At 41.3% G+C, this 20,178-nt stretch overlaps 1 protein-coding gene across 6 annotated transcripts in view; it reads left to right on the top strand.

Annotated features, from left to right (window-relative positions):
- Positions 1-20,178, top strand: part of SLC24A2 (solute carrier family 24 member 2) — a 279,623-nt gene that overhangs the window by 145,440 nt on the left and 114,005 nt on the right. The gene's annotated exons all lie outside the window — the stretch shown is intronic.

Genomic DNA, 20,178 nt, shown 5'->3' with positions numbered 1-20,178 from the left:
TTTACTAATCTTGTATACTGTCTGTGTGGACTCAGGCAGAAAATTGAAAGACAGTGAGACCACCAGAAGCTGACCAACAATGTTCTAAAGATGTAGAAGCTAATAGGAAGAGAAGAAGGTGTCTTCTGATCCATCTCTAGAAGTACACAAAATATTTTTAAATATGTTCCAGACATGAAGGGCTAAATTAAGAAAAAATTAAATTGTGTCTAGTATACTGTGTTTCCCAAGCAAAGAAGGATGTAATGAGTGTTTCTTAAAAAAGTTTCCATCAGAAATGATACAGGGTTCAGTTATCTGGAAGATGCATTTGTTCGTAATTCGCATTCGATGTTGTGGCTAGCAAAATAAGGTATCACTGCATTAATTAGTGAAGGGTTTTCTTCACTACAGATTTATAAATCTCTGCAGTTATATGAATTCCAGTCACATAAATGCCTTCTAAGAAAGTACAAGAAAAACTCTCCAGTGATGGAGAGTGATGGATATGAATCTGCACAAGTTGTTAAGGTGGCCAAAGAGAACACGTCTGAGCTGAGCAAAGCAGCTGAACAGCCAGGAAATCATGAAATTGGGGTGATGAGCTGTCTTGAGGATGGTGAGGGAAGGTACAGAGGATATTCATCACTGAAAGAGAAAGAATCTCTGCCTTCAAGTTGTTCTTAAAGAATTACATACAGCTGGTGTGAGGTTCTCAGACCTGTCAGAGATTATTTTTAGGACAGCATTATATATCATATTTGCAATGCCTCCTTTCTTTACCTGGAATGAAATTCACAGGTAATAAACCTAAGTGAGAGGGAAGATGGAAGATAGCCTCTGGGTTCCTCACCAAGGCAGTGAGTGGTCAGAAAAGGGGGGCTATTAACCAGGTGAGGAGAAGGGCTGATTCTCCAGTGGTTGGAAACAGTAGCATGTCACTCTGGAGAAGAACACAGGACTTAGGAAGCCTCACTTTGCTGGAAGCAAAGTCTGCAGGGCAAGGCAGCCAGGCCAAGTGTCAGGAATGCACCAAAGCCAAAGGCCCAGGCAAGACTGAAGACAAGCATGTGCATATGGATGCATGCGGCAGGATAGATGAATCTCAGGAACATGTGAAGGAGCCAGATACAAAAGACTACATTCTGTGTGATTCCATTTATATGAACATCTAGAAGAGGCAAAACTGTAATAACTGAAAGCAGATCAGTGGTTGCTTGTGACTGGGGGGTTGGAAACTGTATTGACTGCAGAGGGGCATAAAGGAACTTTCAAGATGATGGAAGTGTTCTGTGCCATGAATGTGCTGGTGGTCCATGATGTTAACATTGGCCAAAATTCATCGAACTGTGCACTTAACATGGATGAATTACAAACAGATTACAAACAAATGATGCATAAGTTGTGTCCAACTCTTTGCAACCCCATGACTATACAGTCCATGGAATTCTCCAGGCCAGAATACTGGAGTGGGTAGCCTTTCCCTTCTCCAGGGGATCTTCCCAAACCAGGGATCAAACCCAGGTCTCCCACATTGCAGGTAGATTCTTTACCAACTGAGCTATGAGGAAAGCTGCTTTTAAAAATCAGGTGTGTAGGCTGGCCTAGAGGTGAAATCAATCACATAGGACCTTGGCACTGAGGCAGCAGCTCTGAGGACCAGCAGATGAGACTGGGCACAAGACATAGGTATTAGGGGATGCCAGTAGAGATGTAACCTGGGCGGAGCACTGGGTGTTAGACTGGGGTGTGTTTTTTTTCCGCAAACATACATTGCACATCTACTACATACCAGGCATTGGACTAGGCCCCCAGTATGAAGTGATGATGGAGGAATCACAGAGTTCAATTTGGACCTTGGGATAAAACTCCAAACTCGACTCCAGGCTCAACATTCTCCTGAATTTTGACTGATAAGTAAGCTCATCACAGCATGGCTATTGGAATGACTTTAGGTTAACTTTTCAGCTGGGAATGATGCTTTCATAACGAAGAATATTCATCAGTGTTGACAAAGGATGAGGACACTAGTCCCCTCTGGCAGAGATATTTCTTCATGATGAGTGCTAGCTTGTCATTGTGTTCATTCAGCATATTTCTTGAGCACCTACCACGTGTTAGGCATGGAAAAAGACATGCAAATGAATTAGTCCACATTCTCAAGAGGATTATAAACTAGAAGAAGAGAGAAGAGTGTCTTATTACTCTGATCATAACCAAGATGGCATGTGATCGAGTATCCTAAGAGAACATCAATGTGCTACAGTGCTCAGAAGAGCATGTGCCCACTTCTTCAGGCTGTGGAGGGGCATTTCCATGACAGATCTTGTCTGCACTTGGCCCATTATTATCTGAGGCTGGGCCCTGAAAGCGAAAGGCCTCTTTCCTCAGGGAAGCAGATTCACAACTTAACTGTCATAACAAAGATTGGGAGATGAACAGGAGGCATTCTGAGGTAGGTTAAGTTTATCACCAGTTTCGAGGTCACCAAGTGGAATGATGAAGGTGAAGCAAAGCTGAGAGTTGGCTCGTCAGACTAGTTGAATTTTTCCTGGCAAATACTAAGATGGTGCATAAAAGGTGGAAAGAGTGGCTGGGGCAGAAGCAGAAGGGGCAGGTCATGTCACACCATATTGTAAAAGCAAATGAGGTCATCATAACTTCAGATCTGTGCTGCCTGTGACTGTCAAGTCCACCTCTGAGCTTGTTTCTGAAGGGGTACTTCATTTTTAGTTTTCACATTTTAGAAGGTAGCACATTATTTGTCTTTGAAGCAGGTTGATGTCCCATCAATGCAAGTTGACCACTCTATGAGGTCTCTTCACATGGAAGTTAGAGCATATAGTTCTCCCCTTCAGAAGTCTTTCAACCCTGTCCACAGAACTGACTTTAGAGAAGGCTATTGATGTTGGCACCAGAAAAAAAAAATAGAAGCCGGTGTGTAAAAATATCTGTGAATTAATGCCTGTCTTAGTTGTAAATCCTGTTTGTTGTTTGCTTTTGTGTTTTTATTTGTGCTTGTGTGATTGCATATCTGCCTGTGTGTACCATACTTTGTTTTCTTTGCAGATGGCTTGGCTGTCTGTGAAAAACTGGTCTACTCAAGGACATTGCTGATTCTTTTTAATGAGGCCAACGTCATGGCTTCAGTTCCCATTTGGCCAGTTAACTTTGCTCTCTGCTTCCTTTTGTAGCCAGAGGCTGCTCCCTAATCATCACATCCAAGCTGCCTCCCATGGGATGGGAGAATAAGGGGAAAGGCAGATTATCAGGGCTGGTCCACAGCTGCAGTTCTAGCTTATGGTCAGCCAGAGGCCTCTAGAAATATTGGCTATGATCATTCATCATGTTGTTCTTTGTCTTCACATAAACCACTTCTTAATTTTCTTTGGGTTGGGTCCCTGAAGAAATCTGTTTTAAGCTCTGTTCTCTTAACCAGTAGACTAGATTATTTCAGCATCCATTCTCTTTACCACCAGAGTAGACTCCTGGGACCCAATTAGTACCATTATTTTTGGTCTTTGGAAGGTATTACATCTCTGGTTTCTTACATTTTCAACTCTTGAATCTGTTGTCAAAGAATCTGCTAACAAGAGCTAACATTTATTGAGTACTTACTCTGTGCCAAGGCCTTCTATGTGAATTATCTCCTTTAATCCTCAAAATGGCTTTTGAGATAGAACATACTGTTCTTTTTTTCCAATGAGGACCAAGGTATAGAACAGTTACATTGCCAGGTGTTCACAGAGTTGGGATTCAGACTCTTGCAGTCTGCTTCCAGACCCTGTGCTCTTCAGACACTGTCATGACTCTTCCCTGCAAATATGACAGTGTGGGCAGAAGACCAAGAAATTGCATGATTACTGCAGATTTACACTGCTCTGAGTTGGTAGCTGACTTAGAGGAGGAATTCCCTGGTGGCTCAGACAGTAAAGCATCTGCCTACAATGCCTGAGACCAGGGTTCAATCCCTGGGTCGGGAAGATCCCCTGGAGAAGGAAATGGCAATCCACCCAGTACTCTTGCCTGGAAAATCCCATGGACAGAGGAGCCTGGTAGGCTACAGTCCATGGGGTCGCAAAGACTTGGACATGACTGAGCAACTTCACTCACTTAGAGGAGGGTACCCTTTAGGAAGTCTTTGAGAAACCTAGACAGCATGTTAAAAAGTGAAGACATCACTTTGCTGACAAAGATTCATATAGTCAAATCTATGGTCTTTTCAATGGATGTATGGATCCAGTGTATAGATGTGAAAGTTGGAACATAAAAAAGCTGAGCACCAAAGAATTGATGCTTTCAAACTGTGGTGCTGGAGAAGACTCTTGAGAGTCCCTTGGATAGCAAGGAGATCAAACCAGTCAATCCTGAAGGAAATCAACCCTGATTATTCATTGGAAGGTGAATGATGCTGAAGCTGAAGTTGAAGCTCCAATACTTTGGCCTCTTGATGTGAACAACTGACTCACTGGAAAGGCCTCTGATGCTGGGAAAGATTGAAGGCAAAAGGAGAAGAGGGTGGCAGAGGATAAGATGGTTGGATAGCATCACCATTTCAGTGGACATGAATTTGGGCAAACTCTGGGAGATAGTGAGGGAGATGGTGATGGACAGGAGGCCTGGCGTGCTGCAATCCATGGGATCGCAAAGTCAGACACGACTTAGTGGCTGAAAGCAACTAAGCTGAAAAGTGCCTCTTTATGATGTCACTCTTGTTGGTGCTAGATCCCAGATAGCCACCTGGCAACTGAGCAAACTGGACAAGCTCTTTATGTGCCAGAAGTTAAATCTTTTTCCTGTGCACTGTCATCTTTCTTAGTTGAAGTACATGCCACTTGGTGTAGGTGGACTATTTTCTGGACCTCCGAAATATTTTATTGGACAGAGGTATTTAAACACCCTAAGACTTGTGACCAAATGACACCTATATTTGAGGCACCCGTTGATTCACATGTACTCTCTCCATAGGTCAGTTTTGGGAAGTGATTCTCAATACTGCAAGAAACTTCATGGTAAAATCCAAGCATAGTGTTCTCCCTGACAGCTCACACCCCCAGCCTTTACCATGAAGATAGGTTTTAGGGGCTTAAGAAGCTGAATAGTATAACATCAGTGGGGTTTCTTTTTTTAATGCACTAGTATTTCATATCTCCCTCTTGCTTTTGAAATACCCCAAAACATTTTTGAGCAGGACAACTCAAGATGTAGATCCACAAATATTATCTTAAAAGAAAAAGTTTAATATTTCTCAATTCTTGTAATAAAAGTGAATACAAAATGCCTATTGCATCATCTCAAGAAACACAAGTTTTATATACCTTGATTCTTGAAACTATTTAGTTGTTGCTTCAAACTTCTGGATGCTCACAGTGTTTGCTGCAGCTGATCTTTAGTCGCTCAGTCCTGCCCAGCTCTTTCAGGCCCCATGGACTGGAGCCCTCCAGGCTGCTCTGTCCATGGCATCTCCCAGGCAAGAATACTGCAGTGGGTTGCCATCCCCTTCTCCAGGGGATCTTCTCAGAAGTTGAATCCACGTCTCCTGCTTGGCAGACAGATTCTTTACCACTGAGCCACCTGGGAAACTCGCTTACCCTGTTTACAAGTTGGCTAATATTTGCCACTGATTCCTTTTTAGCATCTAAAGGGTGTCTGAATGATCTTTGATCTTGAACTCTTCTTGATGGTTTCTATATTTTCCATCATCCACATCTTCTGAAGAATTGCTGGGGGGCAAGGAGGCAGGGGGTTATAGTTTGTTTTTAATCAACATTGGTAAAATTCACTAAGTCTTCTTATTTTGGAATGAGTATCTTTAGACCCAGACAATTTCACTACAGCCAGTTTTATTAAATAACTTTGAGTCATTTCCTTCCCCGGTCTAGCTTTCTCAGCCTGCCAGTACACGTGGGTGGTACAGAGTCTGTGAAACTGAATAGTTTGACCCCTTTCAAAGGTTGTTTTATAAACATAAAACCCAATAACTGATCCTAACCCCTTAAATCCTCTTGCATTTAATGTCCCTCCTTGTCAGTGGCTCAGTATCTACCCAGATCCCTTCTGCCCAATAGAATTAAATATTGCCTTCCCTATTCCACAAAATACCCTTACAAATCATCTCCTGATCTGTGCTTGCTTCCTACAGGTGAATTTTATTTCCTTCACTTCTCCTTAAACAGTCTGTTTTAACTTCCTTGTTTTGTAGCATTCTCTTATGTTGGTGCAGGGGCTAACTTTAGTCAGTTTGATTCCTTTTCTTACCTCAACTTTTTCTCTTTGTGTTCTGAAGTTCTTTCCCCATGTAGCATCCAACTCTTTGCTGGGGGGGGAGGGGGGCGTTTAGTTTTTGTTTTCTAATTTGCCCACCTAATCTCCTGAATCTAATTAGTGTTTGAAATAATACATAAGATTCTCCTGAATCTAATGTGTTATCCTTATTAGGCAGGTTTTTATTCTTTATTAGAATCAGGCATGGTACTACCAGTTATTAATTGGATGCCTTATGACTTAGTTGACCTTCCTGTCCACCTAGAGAATGAAGGTCATAGTACCTAACTTTCAGGATCATCCTGTCAGTTTTATTAACTAATGACTCCCCACTGCATAAGACGGCTTATGGCACTTCAGTCAACGTTAGCACCACTTTTACTTATGAGAGCTAGTTCATAGAGTTGTCTCTGCTCGTGGGTTTTTCACCTTTTATTCTCCTTTGTCACCTTTCACAGCATCCTCATCACTGTCACCAATAGGAGGAAGGAGTGGTTTCAAACTCAAAGCTCACAGTCCTTATCTGAATATCCACTGTAAAATGGATGTTGGCCAGCTTAAGTGAGATGCCCTATGACTGCGTTTTTCACAGGCCTTTCCTTTGTGCCACTTGTGGTATCAAGCATTTTCCTGTCTACTGAGAGGAGGTAATAATTCTTGTAAAGTTAAGAACGTAAATTCCCTTGAAAGATTGGGGTTAATGGTAGAGATATCAGTGGTACCCAGGTGATTCATTTGGTAAGCAGTCTTTCCTGCTGAGAATGAATCTTGTTTATCTCCGTCTTTCATCTCAATGCAGAAGTGTTTTTCTTTTGTATACATTTGTGTGAAATTACCTTTTATGCTCCACTTCCCATCCCTTCCGTGGTGCTTCTTGATCAGGAGTGCTATTCTAGGCAGTACTTTCTGTCCCCCTTGTCTTGGGGACATCTGTCACGTGAAAATACAGCCATGAACAGCCACCTCTTTCCCATCCTTCCCACTGCTCCTATTTCTCTAATGTTAGAGACCTCTTTAGGATCTTTTCCTCTTTGACCAAAATTTCCAGTAAAGGAGTTTTAGAAAATACCAATACAGACCATCTGTAAGTTCCCTGAGATGAAAAACGATGACTTTGAACCAGAGTTTTGATAGCTAAATGTTCCTATAAATACCTTCATTAAAGTTTTAGTTTCTGTGAGAGAAGAGAAGCTTAGATGACTGTGAGATTCCTTGTCAGGGACGAGTTCAAACATAGGAGGGAAACAGAAATAAAAATAACCTGCTAATCAAGGCAGACTGCCAATACTACTGTAGCAGAGGAATCCTCATGATAAGAAGAAAAAGGAAATTAATTTTACCTGGGAAAATCTTGGAAGGCTTCATAGAAGAGGTGAGGGTCAAAGGATAAATGGAAATTCAACAGACTTCTGCAGTAGGATGAGCCAAGGATAGTATTCCAGACAAGGGATATAGCTAAACAACTGGTGACTCCTTTCCCTCAGAGTGAGTGTGTGTGTGTGTGTGTGTGTGTGTGTGTGTGTACAAAAATGTGTAATAAAGGAAAGAATTGCAGTGGCAAGTACATGCTTGGGAAAATTGGATGCCACCATGTTTTTACATTTGTAAAAGCCACAAAAACTTACTTTCACTCTAAACAAGCTCAGAAAGATAATATCAGGTAGGGAGGGAAGGAGAGAATTGGGGACAAGTGTGTTTATATCTCATTCCTGTCTGGTTTTTCCTTTGAAAAGGGAAAGCTTTTTATTATCTCTCAGAATCTTCCTGGTGGAATTGTGTCTGTCAATCTTATCCCACCCAATTTGAAGCCCCACACACGGGTCTGTTCCTCACTGCAACGACCTTTCTTTAAAAGGCAAACCTGGCCTGACATCACTGATGTTTTGAATTCAGCCGTCAAAGCTTTAGAGGGATCTCCTTCTGAAGGAAAGAAAGTGTGTCAGCCCTGAAGTGACAGCCCCCTGCTTGCTGCGGAGACCGATACTGGTTTTTGTGATAATCAGTGGCAAGGGCAATTTCAGAGATGAGAAATGATCTGTTGGTGAAAGCACAATTTCTCTTCAGATCTTCTTCCATGGGAGTCTGACAGCAAGCAAGAAACTCAATAGTTTACATTTTACTTGGTGAGAGAAAAAAGACGATGTCAGATTTCTATGCACCAAAATATTCCTGTCTGATGCTTAGCTGTACAAAATGGCTGGGGTTCCTTGCGCTCTGCCTAAAGCTCAGATCCCGCTCAACTGTATACCTAACGTGAGTTACTTAATGGCAGTGTTTGAGTTGCTTTACATAATTTCCTAAGTGATATCATAGACATTTTCCAATTCACTCTTCCTAGCACTCCTTGAAAGGATTATCACAGTGTTACAGTCAGGGAGGCTGCAGCCAGACAGGCTGATAGCGTTCCCAAATCACACAAGTGCAAAGATGCTGGAACAACCTCAGATCCAATGCCCTTTGTGTTTCAAACAGAGCTGCTTCTCTAAGGATGGGCTTCTTTCTCTTGAAAAAGACAGGGCCCAACAAGAACAATTCTCAGAGTTTCCTTACAAACCTAGAAAGTTTATGTTTGTGATTCATAGTGAAAAATTAGTGTAAGGTCTTCTTTCTTGCAGAACCAATGTAGGGAGCCCAAAATTGAGGTGTAGGGTGGGCCAGGGCTCCTTGGTGCTTGGGCTACTGGAGATGCCCTCACTGTCACCCACCCCCATGCTGCTGTTGACCTCAGAGCCACTGTCACTGGGATCCATCTAGAAAATGCTCATCCTTCCACATTCTCTCCTGAGCCCCACTTATTCCACACCCTTCTTTGCCATCATGCATTAAAAACACACATTTATGTTTTACCACCATGTTCGTGGCTCAGATGATAAAGAATTCGCTTGCAATGCAAGAGACCAGGGTTCAATCCCTGGGTCAGAATCATCCCCTGGAGAAGGGAATGGCCACTCCAGCATTCTCACCTGGAGAATTCCATTGACAGAGGAGACTGGTGGGCTAAAGTCCATGGGATCACAAAGAGTTGGACACAACTGAGTGAGTAACCCTTTCATTTTTGTCTTTTAAAATATACCATATTTATTTTGTTATTTGTGGAAATTTCACTCTGAAGTACAAAGTATGTCCTTACTTTGCTCTTACAACCACAGCCTCACAAACTAAAATATGCTAAATCAGAGTCCTGAATAATTAATTATAGCAGTGCTGCACAGGCTGTGAGGAACAAAGACATTTTTTAAGGTTAAAAAAAATAATAATGTCAAGTTTACAGTCAACCACCAGTATAAAATATTCCTTAAATGATGGCAACTCCCAATATCATGGAGTTAGAAATGAATAGGAATAAAATTACATTACTACATCAGCTCATGTAATCTCATGGGATTTGGATGTACTATAACATCCAGGCATCTTTTATGTCCTTGGTTATATGCCCCCTCTGTCTGTATCTTTACAGTGTATAGCTGGAATACTAAAATTATTCTTTTCACTAATGAGGATTATGAGCATCTAGAGAGACTATACAAAATAGAATGCAATAGAATAGGATGTCTTTTCTCACCTTTGAAAGTGAAAGTTAAAGTCACTCAGTCATGTCCAACTCTTTGCAGCCCTATGGATCATACAGTCCATGGAATTCTCTAGACCAGAATACTGGAATGGATAGCCTTTCCCTTCCCCCGGGGATCTTCCCAACCCAGGGATCGAACCCAGGTCTCCTGCACTGCAGGTGGATTCTGTACCAACTGAGCCACAAGGGAAGCCCAAGAATACTGGAGTGGGTAGGCATTTCCTTCTCCAGCAGATCTTCCCAACCCAGGAATTGAACTGGGGTTCTGCATTGCGGGCAGATTCTTTACCAGCTGAGCTATCACACATGGACACACAGACCCACTAATCAAGCTAACAACAGGCACACACACAGGCACAGAGGTGCCCATTGACCAAATGACATCCAGGCAGACACACACAGATACACAGAAACACAGTCATCAGGTGACAGACACCCCAACACACAGACACACTCACAGACCTCTTGATCCAGAGGACAAACAGGCTCTGACCATCTGATAGAGAGACACACACTCCAACACACTGCCATGCCGAATTCTCCATGTGGCATTCTTAAGTATTGTACATTTCTTATTCTCCTTGTGCAGTTTCATTCCTGGTCAAAGTTTGTTCCGGAAGTTTCAATCTAAGATTAGTTCAGGACAAAGGCCCTATTTAAGTAAATGTACTTTTAGACTTAGTGATTACAGAATAAGAATTACTAATGTAATCATTTACCTACAAAATTTTCAATGTGAACAAGTAGCATTAACGATGACAAATATTCCTAATGAAGAATCCTAATTTCAGATATATACAAGTATCCCTTAAGCAAAATGTGAAAATGGCATGATTTTTTAATAAACATGGACTTTATATATCAAGCATATTGTGTAAAAATATAGAGAAATTTTACATAAGCTAAGGTCAAATGAGGAAAATAGAACTGTGATTTGAAATTAAATAAACTAGAATTGGAGATAGAGAATAGCATGATGATTAAGGACACAAACCTTGGGTAGACTGCCTGGATTCAGACTCAGCTCTTTCATTTACTACAGGAAGCTTTAGGCAAGTAATTTAATTTTCCCCTTCCTCAGTTTCCTCAGTTTTGCCTTTCTAAAACATGGAGATAAAAACAGAACTTATCTCACAGGCTGTTACAAGGATTTAATGAGTGAATCTATATGAAATATGTAGACCGTTCCTGGCATAGTAAGCACACAGTTAAGTCTCATCTTTAAAAACTACATACATGTTAATTGAGGCTGAATGCCCTTATTCCTCAGAAGCCAATCTTGCACCTCCATTCATCTGAATCTCGTTGTCCTAATACTCTATTTCCAGAAGAGAACAGAAATCAACAATTCTAAGCACCATCTCTCCCCGCCATCAATAATACCAGTACTTTTGTCATCGGTATCTCCAACACTTCACCTTATTCTCATTTTGCATAAATCTTTGAACTTGAGGTGAGAGATGCTCTTCCTCTCTAAGCTCCATGTCCCTCCCTAAACTCACAACTCCCATGTGGAGAGGGATTAGTGTGTTTTCAGGTGGGAAGCATGTCATATGTAGTTGATATTCACAGTGACTAAGTACCCAGATTCATAAATTTACTTTCAGGGATTAGAGTAGTTTCAAAGTTATCTCAATAAACTCAGCCTCACTCAATTGAGTTCCAGCAAGCTTCCACCAGGAAGAAGGGGGCAAAGATGTAAAGTTATGGGAAATCCTGCCCTCTATGGATTAAGCACATCCCTAGCACATTGCGTCTATGAGTGTCACACACGTCAGTATCGTCCTCACATGCTGCAGGAAAAGTTAGTGTTGAGAACTGCTGTCCTAAGCGACATGCTTACAGTGACGTATTGCCAGTGCTTTGCAAACTGGAAAGGCATCACAGATGTTCATCATTATTTTTGGTAAGTATATGTTATAGAGAGGAGGCTCAGATATGACACGTCTGCTCTTTCCAAAGCATGAGAGAGTGTTTGGGACAGTTATCCTGGGACATGGTGTCTGTGACAATGAGCCTTTCTTACCCATCCTCTGGAGCATATCTGGATTAGGCTTGCCTGCTGGCCCATCAGTACCAAACACTCCACATACACAGAAATACACCCCAAAGTTTCCATGCTCAATTACTACCATTTTAGGGACATTTCCACCAGTAATGGTGGTGGCAAGTGTGGAGAAGCAGCAACATGTCAAAAAATAAGCTAGAGATACTTCAAACAAAAAAGATCAATGGAAAACATAAAACATAACAACTGACCTGACTAATGGGTCCTTTGATCTTGGCAACAGACAAGTTAGTAGAAAAGAGCTATTAAAATTAATATTTTAATACTATAATATCCACTGAATTTAGTAAAATGCAGGTAGGTATAAATAAATCAGGTATTTATAACTTTTCAATATTTAACATTATGACAAAAATTCTTCATCTTAATAAGGTCAGAATAGCTTACATTTGATGTGCAAAAAAAGAGCAGTCAAGATCAGTAGTAACTAAATCAAATCCACTGATTTTTATAAGTGGGCAGATGATTAATGAATTCATTCAGATCTGCAGAAAATAAAACAGGATCTTATGATCACGAAACATGAAAAGTCATAGCATCATAGCCCCATGTAAGCCACCCTCAGAGTCAAATCTAACAACAGCAGATCAGGTGAACAACCTTCACCCAGTCTATGTGAGCAGGACCCATAGATATACTGCTAGATACGTTACCCCACGTTAGGGAACTCGGCTCCCCAAGTAGTTAGCTTGGCACATGGGCCCTGTGGTTTTGGTATACTGCCACCTGGCGTCAACCCTATGCCAGGCCATGGATTCTGAGCCCTACAAACGGAGCTCTGGCTGAGCATTGTCACCAACGCTCTCTGATTGGGCAGCCTCCCAGATGGTAACTGGACACATCTTCACTGAGATCACCCTGCTCCCTCCAAGATCGACCAGATGCACCTCCCAGGGCCTGCTGGAGTATCTCTCCTTCTGGCCCCGGATCCACGTGTGGACCCGGTACAGAACGTGAGGGAGTGTGTGCGTGCTTAGTCGCTAAGTCGTGTCTGACTATTTGCAACCCCATGGACTGTAGCCCACCAGGCTGCTCTGTCCGTGGGAACTGGAGTGAGTTGCCATTTCCTTCTCCAGGGGACCTTCCCAACCCAGGGATCAAACCCTCATCTCCCACACTGGCAGGCAGATTCTTTACCACTGAGCCACCGAGGAAGTCTGAAGGAGTGTGTGCAGTGGGCCTAAAGCTGGGATGCCGTCTAGCTTCTGTGCTACCTGGGGACATCCAGTCATGTGAGGAACCAGTCCTCCTCAGCCTGCATCTTCCCCCTCCCAAAAGCCAAGCCAGTCTCCCTCCCTCCCACCTGTGCCGGATATTTAACACACTCTCCCCCCAACAACCCTGCCATTCCAGCTTCTTCCATCCAGGGCAGACTACATCCTGAGTATGTGGGTGCCAGGTCCTCAGGAAGCCTACTAAGGTTGGTGCTGATGTTAGTAAAAGAAAAATGGAGACCCATTTGAGCAATCGAGTTGGTGGAATTTGCTGGTAGAGTGGATGCAGGAGAAAGGAGAATGAGAAAAATGCAGCAAGACGGCTAATTTTGAGGCTTGAATAGCTGGGTAGATGACAGTGCCTTCCTCTACTGAAAGACGGGGAAGATTAACAGGTTTGGGGAGCAGAAATAAAAATTTCCAGTGAACATGTGTTGATTTTATAGCCCAAACACATACATGTTAAGTGTTAAAAAAATATTTAAACAACCTAAAATAAACCAAAGAAATATGAAGATGTTTTGTAACATCTAAGTTTGTCATTGGACTGATTCCAACAGTGAAGAGAAATATCAATGAACATGAACTTTGGCTTTGTGAGGTCTACCCGCCGGAAATCGAATGGAAAATGGCAGATGGACAGTTGGATGAGCATGTTTTGAGAGGACATGAGGTGTCTGTTGATGGTACTTAAGGCCAAGGGGTCGTTCAAGGGCAGAAGAGGGCAGAGTCCTCAATACTGGGGAGGAGGAGTCAGTGAGGCAGGAGGAGAACCAGGAGAAAATATCAGGAGGAAGACAGAAGCTGAGATGTCCAGTGAGATGTGAGGACAGGCACGTGGCCATTGTCTTTACACCAGAGTGGCCTTTGATGACTTAGGTAAGGACAGGATCACTAGACTAAAGCATCAGCCTCCTAACCAGTCTCCTTGTTTCCTCATGTGACCTCCCACCAATCTATACCTGATAGCTCAGTTGGTAAAGAATCCGCCTACAATGCAGGAGATCCCTGTTCAATTCCTGGGTCAGGAAGATTCCCCTGGAGAAGGGATAGGCTACCCACTCCAGTATTCTTGGGCTTCCCTTGTGGCTCAGCTGTTAAAGAATCTGCCTGCAATGTGGGAGACCTGGATTCGATCCCTGGGTTGGGAAGATCCCCTGGAGAAGGGAAGGGCTACCCATTCCAGGATTCTAGTCTGGAGAATTCCATGGACTGTATGAGTACATAAGATAGCAAAGAGTCAGACATGACTGAGCAACTTTCACTTTTCACTTTCACTTTCCAATCTATACAGCAGGCAAAGCCATCTTTTTGAAACTTCAATCCCATCAAGCCCCTGCTTGAAAACTTTCATTTGCTTATCATCTCAACTTAAATATGAACTCCCAGGGCAGGAACTGGGGTGCAATGAGTGAGGTATAAAATTTAAGCAGGCATCCAAAATCCCAGTTCAAGATATATCATATTTTAATGCAGTACTTTTTAAAAAAACCTCATTGAGGAACTATAGCCCATGAACCAGATGATTATTTTTATAAATCAAGTTTTATTAGAACCAGGGCCAGGACTAAGATAAGGTACATGAGAAAGGGTTATGCAAGTACAGCGTTCAAGCCTATCTTTATTTAAAATGTTGATCTTTTGTGCATCACCCAATCTGTGCATTAATTTTGATTTTTGAAAGATAGCCTTAGTATCATTTATATTACTGAGTTTTTCTTTGGTGCCCCCTTAAATTTTGTGCAAGATACCAGTGAGACATTTGCCTCACCCTTGTTCTGGTCCTGCAAACCCCACATCAAGACCTATACTTTCCAGTGAATATGTATTGTTTTTATTGCCAAAAACATAAATATTCTTTTTTTTTAAAATGTTGAGGCAACCTGAAATAAACCCTAGACATAGGGTTGCCCAACAGTACAGAAAGAAAGGCACCTAACTCTAATGTCTAAAAAAGGTAAAGATTCAACTTCTTATTTTCCAAATGGATCTGATCTCACTTATGCAGTGAGTACTCAGCGAGGCACAGGGATTAATAACAGCAGGAGAGCCATTTTTAGATAGAACTGATGATGCTTCCATGGAAAGGTTCTAGGCAGATTAAATTGTATGACATAATGCTTTTTGACTGCCTAAATAGGTTATGATCATAATTTTGTTTTGTGACCTCTTCATCAGAGAGAAGGAGAGGTTTTTCTTATTTACCAGATTATCAACCAGAAAAACTAGAAAGTTTTAATTTCTCCATTTCTCAAATAAATTCAAGTCATTATTCTGGAGCATGAGTGATCTTAGAAATCTATTAACAAACATATTTTTAGGAGTGCATATGGCTTGAGGTTTAATTAATAGAATAAATATTTGTAGGTTTTCCAAGATAATAAGAAATATTTTCTTTCTTCTTAGCCTCTCTATACCTCTTCCCTCATCACTAGGCCTTATGTTTTAAAAGCTGGTTTACTTCCCTTGAATAACTGTGGATAAATGGATTCTGTAGGACCTAAAAGCTATTGGCTCTCATCTTAGGCTCTTATATTAAAGGAGATGTGTCTATTAGTTTTCATGTTGGAGATTTGAGAATCTGGTGATGTAAAATATCGTAATCATTATGCTGGAAATTCATTATCTAGAGACTACCAATAGGACCCCATATCCAAACAAGGTCCTTAGTGAGAAACATACACACATCTAGGTATGTCCACACACATACATGTCTCCAGAGTATTTACTCTACTGCTAAGTGGTAATATCTGTCATCTGGCCAGATGATGGCTGGCATGACAGGGGATAACTAGCCAACTGGCCTGGGCTGGTTCATGTGGAGGCTGGGCAGAATTCTAAGGGAATGTCTACATGCATGCAAGGGCCCTTGAGACCTAGTCTTTCACATTGTCACTTCCACCACATTCTCTTAGCCAAAGCAAGTCACAAAACCAGCTCAGATCAAGGGGAAGGGAAACCAACTCCACTTCCTGATGTGGGGGAAATACAGTCACTGTTGCAAAGGTACATAGATACAGGGAGGAGAATAATTGCAGCCATTTTGCAAATAAACCACCATGTAAAAGTGTAAACCACCATGTAAAAGCCCACACAATTACCTGTAGTATAGTGGTTTCATCTGGTTACTTTTTTTTTCACCTGATTACTTTCTAACGAGGTTATAAGAGAGGGATCTCATTATGAGAGAGTGAGCGAGAATCTTTGTGTTGCAAATGCAAAATGAACCATTTGCAAATGCAAAATGACAATTATTGGATGAGAAAATGAAAAGAATTGAAGCAGATTCCCTTCTCATCTATCTAGGATGAGAATGATTGACTTCTGCAGTTCTCTGCGGTTCCATGAAATTGAAATTCTTGGCCAAAGCTTCTGAGAGATTCTGGATTTGTTCAGGGTTATGAATTTCAGCCTGGCTATCTGCCGTCTCTGAGTTAGATATTTAATTCTTCCAGTTGTAACTTCTTGTAATTTTGTATTCTCATGCATGTTTATGAGGTGCTTATAGGTGATTTGGAAATTTTACATGTCATTCAATTTGATATTAAACAATCTTCTGATATAGCTGTCATCTACATTTTACATGTATAGGAATGGAGGTTTAGAACCCTCCAGCAGCTCGCTAGAGGCCACAGTACTAGCAACTGGCAAGCCAGGAATTTTTAAAACACTTACCATTTTTCTGCAGTGTCATTCCATGGCTTTATCTCCTTGAATCATACTTGTTTGTTTTTAATGCTTAATGTTAGAAATACAGATGTCACGGTCTAACTCACTGGGATACAATTGTTCCATGACAGAAAGCAAACAAAACAGAGATTCCATTAGATATCCCAGGATATTTAAATGCTTGTGACTCTCCAGTTCAAGAGAAGGAACAAATAAAAGGAAAGTATTAGAATCATCTGCCTAATGAATATTCATTGGCAATAATGATAAATTCAATTTACTAAAACTTGATTTCCTGCAGAACTTCTCAAGAATGTATGTATTGGATAAAAGGGAGGGGAGGCTTATTTGGAGAAAATAACATTTCCATATTCAACTGAGTGCTCGCTGGTGGCCTGAAAGTCTGTGCCTTCTCAGATGGTATATACTTCCTGACCCCATAGGCTCAAGTCTGCAGAGAAGACCTCCTCTCCAACCAAACAGTGCTGGCATGAACCCCAACTTTATCTCCATCTGCAGCTTTGGGCTATTTGCTCAGCCTCATTGAGCCTCACTTTTTCTAGCAGTAAAATGGGATTGTTACTGCATATGGAGCTATACATATTAAATGGGATAATACACCTAAATCAGTTCGTTCAGAAGCTAAGTGCTATTGGTTTGTCTCTCTCCTGCATTTTTTCAATATAAACTAACATAAAACAAAGCACAGTAAGTGAACAATACCACGGAACCAAGGGACTTTACTTGTTTATTATTCTTTATCATTTGTGTTCCACACCTGTCCCCCTACACTAAATAGTTATGATGGGAAATGGCATTCAAAGACATGGGTTCTGTTATTAAGAGAGTAGATCCAAAGAGTTTTCATCACAGGGGCAAAAAGACATAAAAAGAAATTTGTGTCTATACTAGATAATGGATATGAACTATACTTACTATGGTGCTGTACATCAATTATATCTCAGTAAAACTGTAAGAAACAAATAAATATAAAATCCCTCAATCATAACATTAGAAAAAAAGACACAAGTTCTAACCCTACTCACTGGAGTCCCATTTCCATAGTGTAGTGGTTATCACGTTCATCTCACTCACTGGGTAACTAGTTGTCTTTTCTCCACCCAGTTGCTTCATCCGTCTGAGCTACACTTCCTTCCAGCTACCAGACAACGGTGCAAGGGAGATACTTGCAGTTCTGCTAATGCCCTGAGATAGCCTTATGAGAACACCTAGCACAGTTCTAGTGTGTCTTTATGCCCCTGTTTTATTCCCTTTGGCATTCATTCTCCAAAACGTACAGAGGTAAAAGAGGAGACACTTTTCCTCTTTCTTACTTGTCTACTTTGAGTTCTTCTGCTTCCCCCTCCTGTGTTTCTTCGAGGTGAACACAGTCATGGTTGTAAGTCACCCTAAAGGTTGCCAAAGCCTGCAGAGGAGGGGGGCCATTTGGAACAAACACAGTCGGATGAGAGGAGTGCCTGGTCCCCAGAGCTGTCCTTTGGCACTCTGCCCGCTCTCTGCCACCTGAATAGAATTGGCTCATCTGCAGTGACATTCAGATCTTCTTCCTGAAGAGTTTGAACTAATGGAGAACTTGTCAGTGTCTGTAACATGCTTGTGCTTGCCCCTGCCAGAACCGCTCGGGTGGCATCGGACTGTCATTCATTGAGTAAACTAGATGGGTCCTTTTAGCATTCCTCCTTTCTGTCATTTAGCAGTTGATCATTTGTGCCCTTTGTAATAAGGTCCTGTAAAATGGGTGTTGTGAAAGCCTTAGATGAGTGATTCTTAACCTTTCTAGGGTCATAGACACTTTGAAGAATCTGATGGAAGCTACGTATATTCCCCCACCCTTGAAAATTCACACGCACACCAAATGTTATACATAGTTTCAGAGCTTTCATAAACCACCTTCTTAAACCCAGACTATGGATCCCAAATTCTAGTACTAAATAGTATTTGTTTAATATTTATACATATCTATGTGGTCAGTATTGTCCACCAATGAGCTGACACCAAAATCAGGAAATGAATTTTTATGTCCAGAGCAATTTTTTAATGAACCAAATGATTTTTATTGATCTGTTCTCATGGGTTTGTGGGATAAATAGGAAAGAAGAAGGTCTTAACAAATACAATGGATGCTTTATTTCACATACACTTAATAACTAATCGGCCTTGGGGACAAAATTATAAATATAATAATAGTTGGCCATGTTTTCCAGGAAAACATCTTAGTAGTATTAGCCAGTTAAGGCAACATGCCACCTATTACATACAGACAAAACGCACACACATAATATATAATGATTATGTAGGAGAGTGACCATGTCCTTAGAAGATAACATGTGAAATGTTAGCATGATACCCGCCACTTACTTTAAAATGTTTCAGAAAAATATATAAATTTATAATTATAAAGTAACTATAGAAAATGCTAACTATTACTGAATCTAAGTGGCGGTTGTATGGCATTTCATTTTACACGCTTCAGGCTTTATCAGTATTTGATATTTTTCATTATAGGTCCTTAAAGAATAAACATACATTATTTTGAGAGAAATGTCAACATAAGCACACTCTTTCACCCTTGGATTCTCTTCATTCAATCAGTGAGCATCATTTTCTCACGGGAACATCATTTTGCTGTATTAGAACCCTGTCCTAAGGTGTCCAGCATTTCTATAGCTGAGTAAATAGTAAACTTTTATTGGTAATATTATACAACACTGTATGATAGATCATCAGCATTTAAGATGCTCTCTGATGGCTCAGTGGCAAAGAATCCTCCTGCAAGGCAGGAGACCCAGGTTTGATCCCTGGGTCAGGAAGGTCCCCTGGAGGAGGACATGGCAACCCACTCCAGTATTCTTGCTTGGCGAATCCCAGGGATTGAGGAGCCTGGTCGGCTACAGTCCACAGGATCACAAAGAGTTGAACATGACTGAAGTGACAAAGAATGCACGCACACACACATACACACACTGGGCAGTAAGCTTGTGCCCTGGAACCTGCTGCAAAATGAAGTCTCTGGAACTATCAAGAAGTTCTCAATGTATAAACCCAAGGCTTCAGAACCAGGAGGAATTAGAAAGAAAGCTATTTCTACAGAATATTCCTCGTGTCATTTTCCCCTGCTTCTGCAACAGATTTTTAATTCCAACACTGAAAATAGTGCTGAGTATTTGGCCAAGAAGATGGTACTGTCTGTAACATCAGATCTTCCTGGCTCCATTTGACAATAATGCAGTTAGGATTCCCAGAGCATATCTTTTTCCATTTCTGTTACTGCGAGGCTATGTCTGTTCTCAGTGGTACACTATTTCCCTTGTGCTATTGACAGATAGCAGATAAGATATGCCTTTGGAGACCACAGCCACTAGGTGGATCCAGAAATTTTATTTTAAGGCCTG

Source organism: Odocoileus virginianus, chromosome 18, assembly GCF_023699985.2.
Source record: "Odocoileus virginianus isolate 20LAN1187 ecotype Illinois chromosome 18, Ovbor_1.2, whole genome shotgun sequence".
NCBI classification, from domain to species: Eukaryota; Metazoa; Chordata; class Mammalia; order Artiodactyla; family Cervidae; genus Odocoileus; species Odocoileus virginianus.
This window is presented reverse-complemented; position numbering and strand designations above follow the sequence as displayed.